This window comes from Erythranthe guttata, chromosome 13 (genome assembly GCF_056151865.1).
Source record: "Erythranthe guttata isolate IM_541 chromosome 13, IM_541, whole genome shotgun sequence".
Lineage (NCBI taxonomy): Eukaryota > Viridiplantae > Streptophyta > Magnoliopsida > Lamiales > Phrymaceae > Erythranthe > Erythranthe guttata.
Window position 1 is genome coordinate 6,535,154 of NC_142545.1, and position 9,909 is coordinate 6,545,062.

The following is a 9,909-nucleotide window of genomic DNA, read 5'->3' on the forward strand; positions in this document are numbered from 1 at the left end:
ATAATTATGTACTTAAGTGGATTAGTTATTGATAATTGTGTGCTAGATTAAATTATGTGACTTATGTGTAGAATTAATTTATTTATGTGATTTCATGACTTAATCATAATTACATGTATAATACATGCATATATACGTACGTGTATGCATACATATATGCATATGCTATATAAGCTATGTTACTCTAGACTATAGGTATATGTATTTATATATGTGTATGTTCGGTTTATGTGATTAAGAGAGAGAGATTAGTGATTTTTTTATTAGAAAATAAAATTAGAAAAGATGCATGCTTGTACACTTGGCAAAGAGTGAGGATTTACACTAATCCTACACTCAAGCATGCTCAGTCATCCCAAGAGACACCCATCTACCTTCATCATCTTACACCTACACTCCCACTTGTCTTCTCTCCACCACCACCACCAAAGCACCACCACCTCCATCGGCCAACACCTCAAATTTCTTCAAGAAAAAAATAGAGAAATCAAAATGCAAATCCCCTATATAAGCTTCACCCTTGAATATGCCAAGAACACCATCAAAAAACACTTGCCCTCTTACGGGAGATTTAAACTCATCCCAACTTGATATCAAAGCTCTTACCTTCTCTATTCAACTAGCTTGGTTCAATCTTGGAGCCACTTCTTGAAGGAAGTTTTTCTTTCTTCGGCCAACAATCTTTGTTAGGTAAGAAATCTCGAATTTCTTTCTGCAATCGAAGGATATCATAGTATGGAAAAGGATTTTCAAAACTACTTAAAAGATTCCTCACTTTTCGAAAAAATTAGGGCTTTTGTGTAAAATCCGAAATTTTGTGCTAATCTTGGTATTTGTGTTCTTGCATGTCTAATCCATGTTATAATCTGTGAATCTAAGCATTTTATGTTTAAAGATTGAATATTTCGAATTTTTGGGAATTTTGGACAAGAAAATGAGTTTTTCAAGATTTTTGGGTTGCATGTGTAGATCTATAAATCTTTAGGACTAATCTGCAATTTCTGGAAATTTCAGCATGAAAAATGTTTTCACCTTTAAAATCTTAATAGGAGTAAGTAGAATTTTGTTATTTTCTAGTTGGCCATAGTTTGGGATTAAAATTTGTTGAAAAAAAATCATTTTTGGCTCTAACACTACTTGCCGAGTATTTTAATTTTTATAAATCCGATTTTTAAGGAAACTGAAAAATTCTTTTTTCATCTGTTCATTTAGTCAGTTAGGCAGCCTATAATTAAATTTGAGAATTTTTAGATTCCATTTGCTATTATTTCGAAATATTGGTTGTGCATGTGTCTTAAATGGAACTTTTATGTTTTAATCATTATGCCTTGAGTATTAATTGTGAGAATGTGAATTTATGGTTAAAAATCTACAGCTGAACTATGTTAAGGGGCTGTAAGAATTTTTAATTCATTTAATGAATAAAAGTGGGAGAAATCCCATTAATGAAAAGATAAAAATGTTGGTGCTTTAAGGGCATGGTTTGCTAATTTAATGCTAATTAAAGTGTGTTTTGGGGCTGCATGTTATGTGTATATGTGTGTGCCGTGTGTGTGTGCTGTTGTGTGTGTAATTTATAATAAATAAATATATAATATGATGCTATAATAACTATGTGAATTATGTGCTATGCTTATGTGGTTATATATATATATATATATATATATATATATATATATATATATATATATATATATATATATATATATATATATATATATATATATATATATATATATATATATATATATGTGTGTGTGTGTGTGTGTGTGTGTGTGTGTGTGTGCTATTGTGTGTGATTGCCGTGTGTATATGTATATTATGTGGATAATTGGATTTTGTTGGTGTGCTCGTTGATTGATATTTGTGATGTCGTAAAGTGGTCATTTTTGTTTTAGAGTCTCATGGTCTTGCATAAAAAGAGATTTCATTTTACGAAAGGAAAGGTTAATGGAATGCTTGGGTTGGATAAGTCGGGATACGGGGGGCCGGTATCCCAACCATAGTTACTACAGATAAAGGGGTGGTTTGATTCCACCAAAAGAACGGGCTCAGAATAATATTCTTATCATCCAAGTAAATAAGTTAATTTTTCACGGATCCGAACAACAGAAAATGTTTTCATTCATGCATTTGCACGAAAAGGGTAAATTGGTAATTTTCCATATTTGAGTCGATTTACGTGCTTAAATGAAATTACGTGTTTGTGTGTGTGTTCGTTGCGTTTGTGTGTGTGTGATCGTTTGCCGACGAATGGTAAACGTGTGATGCTTATGTGTATATACTAATATAAGTACGTAAAACCATATTTTAAAACCTCGTTATCCATTCGAATTTCTTACTGGGCTTAATAGCTCATATAGATACTTCTTTGATTGCAGGTAGTAGTAGAAATCCCGCGCCGGAATGGACCAAGTAGTGGATCGGAGTCTTGGCCGGAGGTTTTTGGATGGTCGTACGAGGGGTCTATAAACTATGCTTGTTTTATTTTGGTGATGTAAACTAAAAACAATTTCCGTATTTCCGTTTTCCTTAAACTCTAATAATTCCTCGTTAGGGGAATTAAACTCTTATCCTAGTATGAGCCTTATTTTGATATTAATATAGTTGGTCCGCATATTTTGATAATTGCATTTCTTACCCGAAAATCCTTATTCACCAAATACCTTTAAACTCTGATTTCTTTTCGAACCAAAAGTGAAACCTATAATTAGATAAATGTAGCACTCGAATAATAATCTCCCTTCCCAAAGTTATTTCGAAACGAAAAAAAAAAAAAAAAAAAAAAAATTATACGACCAAAATCACCCTAAGGAGTTTTCGAAAATTCTCAAGGTTTTTCAAAAGTTTTCAAATGACCCAAAAATAGATTTTTAGAAATTACATTTTTTGGTCCTACTCGAAAGTTTTAAAATTTGCAAAGAGATCCCTTTTTGCTTCCGCTATCTAACGTTTTTCGATAAACCGGTTCGATTTATCGCCCGACCCGAGGGGGGTGCTACACCACTTATTTATGCCGATATCACAATACCGATTACTGATGAGAAGCAGTACACATACAGTAAGTGCTACTCTCAAATGGGAAAGATCGATATCCTCATTGATTGCGTAACCCGTTGACTAGAAACATGGTGTAATAGTTACATTACTTAACTAAATATCTCATGATTCAACTAGATTAATTGTAAGTAATTATAATAACGGTAAGGACTACATTTATGCTCATGCAAGGGACACAGATATAGAATGCCAAAGCGGTTTTTATCAATAATACGAAGAAGAACTATTTATTACAATAATAAATGAAAGAACACAACCACAAGTAGGTTTGTTGGTCACATACTCTAACAATAAATAATTAAATGCGCAATAAAAGAGAGGTAAGGAAATCAACAGTTTGATGTTGATTTTCTAATTTATGAGTTAGAAAATGAACCTAGGACAACTAATGAAGTGTAGTTTACTTGGGGGTTAATTTTCATTGAGACAAAGGAAAAATTAGTGAAACTCATATAATATGACTTAAATAAGTTCTAAAACAGTTCCATATTTAATAAGAATTTGTTAACAAATAATTTTGAAGTGGACGAGTTTGAAAAGTACGTTTGTGATAAATGCACATAAGAGTATATGTTTATGAGTAAATGACATGTTAATGATGTGGTCTAATTATGATATTTTCATGAATATTAGTAAAATATATCAATGTGGAAAATATGGTCCTATTGATGAAATCTTATAAATATTAAAATCATTAAGGATTTGATAAATTATTGGAGTCTCATTATGTTGAGACAATGTTGTCATATTTAAGTCATCAATATAAGGCAATAAATAACAATTTTGAACAATGGTTGACAAAAATATTCTTGAAGACATCGTAGTTTAATGAACCACATGCATCCAAATATTGATTGACTCATTAAGCAAGTCAATTAAATAGGTAATCATGTAAGTAATAAGCTGATGATTAAATAAGGGTTCCTGGAAGTACAAGATTCGCCTTAAACGTAAGTTACATTACGAAAGGTATCCATTTGTACTTGAAAAGTACATTCATACGAATCGGACATGTGCCACTAAGATACTAAGTCCATAAATGATGATATCTTGGTAGTTCTCAAAATAAAGGTATATAACTCGATTCACTATAGAGTTCGAGTTATAACTTGGAAGTTAAAGAAAAATGTTAGATAACTCCATAATATTCTAGATGATATTATGTGATGGAATTAGTCGGTTCTTAAAAAATAATTGTAGTAGTTAGTTTGCTATACAAAAAGCACAACATAATATGTGAAATGGTAAAGTCTCGATCATAGACATAACACTGTTTGCCAAGTGAACTCTGATGAAATTATAAACGTTGACTTTACGAAGTCAAGAGATAATTTGATCGATCATTTGATGAAAGGAATCAATAGAGATTAAATGTGCAAGTTAGTGATTGGAATGGATCTGCAAACCCACAACTCAAATGAAAATCCATGATGGTAACCCAACCTTGTAAATTAGAGATCCCAAGACCTTGGTTCAATAAGACAACTAAGTTATGAAAATTCAAACCGAGTATTTGGAAATAATTCCTACGATTCCCTAAAATTGAAGTACTACATGTCGAATGTGGTGAGGATAAGTCTAGGGACTTTTAGTGATTCCTATGGCTTTTTAAGGTGGAATACGGTAGGATATTCTTTATGGGATATCACATATATAAGTGTGAAATATATGGCCGCTTCAAAGAAACACTTGTGAATCCAAGAATTGGCCCAAGGCCGAAATGGACACAACACGAGAACAAAAGACTTTAGAGATGTTATTGTGTAATTGTTGTTGTATTGGTTTACATAAAAGTTGATTAGTTCAAGAAATCATGTTCTCTAAGCAACAACTAAATCCAACAACATTTTACTAAGGAACGTTCAAAGCCAAAAGCTACCTCCCTTGATGCAATTACATATCAGTTGGACTTTAAATGTGTCGACATGTACTAATTCATTCATGTGGGGGATTATTTGAAATTTTAAGTATTGGACTCAAATTTTATTAAATATTTAAGTGGTTTAATTTAGATTCTCAAAAATTAAATTTTGATGAATAATAAATTAATGAATCATTTAAAATATTTAAGTCTGGAAATAATAAAGTGAAATGTCACCATTGAAAAAGATGGAGGTGTTTAAGCACCCATTAAATGGAATAGATGTTTAATTAATGAGAAAGGGTGTGATACCTTTTCATGAAATTATTTTCATCAGAGGTGTGACTTTTGATCACAACCTTTAAAGATCTATAAATAGAACCCAAATTCCACCATTTGAATCATTCCTTATTTCACATGGAATTTAATACATTAATTAAACTCATTTCTTATAAATCATCTCATTGCATATTGTTGCAATTATCAAGTCCCTTTCTCCGTGTCTTATAAAGTCCTAAACGCTGTTTTGTTCGCCGTTTTCCAATAATTGTTGCGCTACTTTGTTGGAACTGAAATAGTCGTTGTATCTTTGAGACAATTGTCGTAAACCGAAAACACTACCTGCACGGGGCAAAATTGTTTTAAGGAGAAAGAACCGAGTTCTTGCCTCGACTATTGTTTCCTTGTCAAACTTCTATCCGAATTTTGTTAGTTCCCATTTCAAAATACACAAACTCTAATAACAAGATTTTCATTGATTCTGGGAATTCTTGTACGCTAATATCAACTTGTGATTTTTTTGAGTGTTTGAATTTACAATCAAAACATTTAATTTAAGTGGATCGTTTGTTTATATTTAATTATATTCGTACTTCAATTTATATTTAGTGTTTTATAGGTGAAAATCACGGATTAGATGTCCATGAAGGGAAAATGATCAAAAAAAAGGAAAAAGTTGCGATTTAGAAAATAAAATCAAATTGGAAGAAGGAATCCCGCAACAGCTTTGGCAATGTCCATTATTTCGACCATATTTCACTGATAATGGAAAGCTATTTCAACGGACTACAATTCGTATCTCACGCAAGTTATCGTAATTAGGACTCTAACACGGTCAAAATCAGGTCACACGTCATATTGGAGAAAAGAGGCGAAAATTAATTCCTATTAGGTTTCCACTATTTCCTTGTCAAGAAAAGTCTATAAAAACAACAATTTTTTTACACCATAATGGAGGACGAAAATTGGGCACAAAAGAACTAGCACGCAATCGGCGATTTGCTTTAGGCAGACAAAAGGACTACAATACGCAATGTTGATAAGAAGCACAGAGCCCGAGACAAGGGCATCATGGTGAAATGACGGGCTTCATTTGATGCCACCCATGCTTTTTAAAGGAATACGAAGAGACAAAACGGCCACGCGCGGTCAGAATATGATCACACCTTACGCACTTAGATCAATATGATGTAACACCCCTAAAAAATTAATAAATAAAAGAAAACAAGAAAGAGAAAAAAAAAGATGCAATGAGCTAAAGAGATTGCCAACTCAAATTTTCAGTAAGACGTTCAACTCGAATAGACTTCATATGTACAAGCGAACGAGGGGAATAGTAGTTAGTAGTGAGAGTATGAGACTATGAGCTCACCAAAAAAAGAACAAACAAACAAAAAAATGTATAAATAATAATATTAAAACCGAGTTCAGTTCGATCAGACTTCGTCCGTACAAGCGAACTGGATGAGTAGTTGATACATACCAAATTGTCCAAGAAGCCCATTAAGCAAGGCCAACAATAAGGCCAAGACATATAAGCTTAAGGAGCCCAATGGGACAGCCACTCCCTAACCTATGACCATTCACCACGTGGAATAGATGGCGACTGACAAATATGAATTTAGAACAAAACTATTAACTTTAAGGCTACGACTTCTATAAAATAAGTTGTCCCTAATAATTTTAGTGTCTTTTGAAAACTACTTTTTAAATATAGGGTTCTTTGAGAAAATCCTTCTAAACTTTTCATTAATAGGGAGAGGCTAACGCATATTTCACTATTGGAGATATACACATGCTCCTTTCATATTCTCTCTAATTCCAACATTGCCCTTCAACTATCTTTTTTCCACTGCACCCATCCCATTCTCGTTTTTCCCTCTTTTTTTAAATATTTTTGCTTATTTAGTATTATTTTATTATTAAAAAAATTACTTTTTTTTTCATTTTTTAAATTTTCTCTCGGTATATTAATCGACTACGATATTAATCGACTAAAAGCACAGTCGATTAACAAACTGATACTAAAATCGTAGTTGAACAATGAAATTGATTACTAAAGTAACAAAAACACATGTAATGTCGTAAATGAAACACAACACAATTCGACAAAAGAATCCAGATGATAAACAATTAAAATAAATAACAAACATAACTAACACAATAAATGACATAACAAATACGCAAGGTTCTACTTGCAGGCTTATCTCCCTCTCCGCTTGTTCGAATTTGAGGGGCTTTATATGGTCGGATTCTCATTGTCAAGGGCTATCTTTGGGCGGTGAGTTTGTACGATTTGGATCTCTCGATCTGTTCTTATGAGTGATCATGTGCAGTTTTGACGGCGAATGAGCTTCTTGGAGGTATAACTTCTACACCATTGGTTGGAATTCAACGGCCCACCATTGGATTACTCTTTTCAAGGGCTTTCGTTTAGTTATAATTTGGTGCTATTTTTTCTTAGGGGATCGCTATGTATGATTGTCTTACGGTGTGCGGCTATGTAAGCCTTTCAAGCTTGTTTGCAGCGGCGACAAGAAGGTCGTAGGGTATGGTGCCTGACGGCGGCGCTTTCATCGCAAGCGTCGTAACTGCCCCACCATAGCCACCACCGTCATGCCACGACCTCCTCTACTGCCATAACCATGCCTCTACTATGACCATGGACCTGGATGGCGGGGGAAGAGAGAGACGTGAATATACATGTTAAATTTAGGATAAAAGAACAGATTATATGGATTAAAAAATATTAAATATGTGGGTCATATTATATTAGGAAATAGGGGTGCATTTAAAAAAAGACAAATGGCAAAGAAGGACATGACAAGGGACTTCAATGCACATTGGTCCACAAAAAAAAACAGTTTTTCAAATAGACTCATCCCCATGTTTTTAGTCTAAAATACCGTCCATAATATATTTTTTATCAATTCCATTCGTTATACTCTAACTTCCTTAATACTACACATTGCCCTCAGATTTAAACAAATATATAACATTAACCCCCCATTTTAATAATTTTTTGAAAAAATATTTTTTTTTCACAAAATAATTTTTTTCTGATTTTTTTTCATGGACAGATTCCGGCATTGACTTCTTTTTCTGAAATTTTATTCCATCCGGTCAAACGCCGTTCACCGTCGGTCTCCGGCGTTGACCCATTTATTATTTTTTTTTTTTTTTGAAATCTTGTTTTTTCTTAGATAAAAATAATTTAATTAATATTACTGTCTTGGTTGCTATATTACTGTCTCAGACAGTAATATTACTGTTTGGGAAAGTAATATTATGAATATTATTTTCGAGAACATTGATATTACTAATATTATTGTCCCAAAATTGCAGGCCAATATGATAAAATTAATTAATACAGTTAAATTATTGTCTTGGACAGTTAAATTACTGTTGGAGACAGTAATTTAGCAGCCAAGACAGTAATATTAATTAAAATAATTTTTTTAAGAAGAAACAAAATTTAAAAAAAAAAAAAAAGTAAATGAACGATTAAATTACTGTCGGATAAATTACTGTTAAATTGACAGTTAAATTAATGTCTCAGACAATTAAATAACTGGTAGAGACAGTAATTTAGCAGCCAAGACAGTTATATTAATTAAAATATTTTTTTTAAGAAAAAAAAAAAAAAAGTCAACGCCGGAGACCTGGCTGTCTCCGGCGGTCAACATCGGCTTACCCGCGGTCTCCGGTGGTGGTTGGTCAAAATTGGGGTCAAAATTGAAATTAGGGTCAAATTGGTCAATTGGTGAAATTGGGCTAAATTTGGGTGTAGATCATGAAATTGGAGTTTGATCAATTAGGTTTCAATGAATTGGGGGTAATTTTGGTATATATAAAAGGGTTTTCCTTATTTGCAAATAAGTTTGAATGAGCTGGAAATATTTGAAAGACAAAAAAGTTAGATGTTCCTTTTTCAATTAAGTGTCCTTGTCATGGGTAGGGGTGTGAACGAGTCGAGCTCGCCTCTTTTGGCTGGCTCGAGCTCGAGTCTATTTTGTCGAGCTCGAGCTCAAGCTCGTCGAGTTCCTTTTTTTTGGCTCGAGCTCGAGCTCGTGTCAATTTTGTCGAGCTCGAGCCCAAGCTTTTTTTTTTTTTTTAAATATTTTTTAGTTATTATTTTATTATTAAAAATTATTTAAAAAAAAATACAAAATAAAAACCAGAGGGTAATTATATATATGTTTAATATTTGAATTTATTTCTATAATATTTTATATTATTATACATTATTTAAATATAAATAACATATAAAAAATAATTAAATAATAATAAATAAGACTCGCGAGCCGGCTCGCGAGCTCATGGACAACTAAAAACCGGCTCTAGCTCGGCTCTTCAGAAAGCTCGAGCTCGAGAACCTCGAGTCCGAGTTCGAGCCTTTTACAAGCCGGCTCATCGAGCTCACGAGTCGGCTCGGCTCGTTTACCACCTCTAGTCATGGGCCTCTTTGCCATTAACCATTTAAAAAAAATGTTTTAGAATTATCATTTAGTTATATATAGATTTGGTACGAACAAACCCTGCATATCAACCTAAATATCTAATCTTAACATGAGGTAGGGTAAGGCTTCGTTTGATAGGATTAAGCAATGAATGTTGAATGCTGAATACACATCTGAACTGTTAAGAGTATTGTCTGAATGCTGAATACTGAATGTATAAATTTGTTTGGTAACTTCAATGTCTATCAT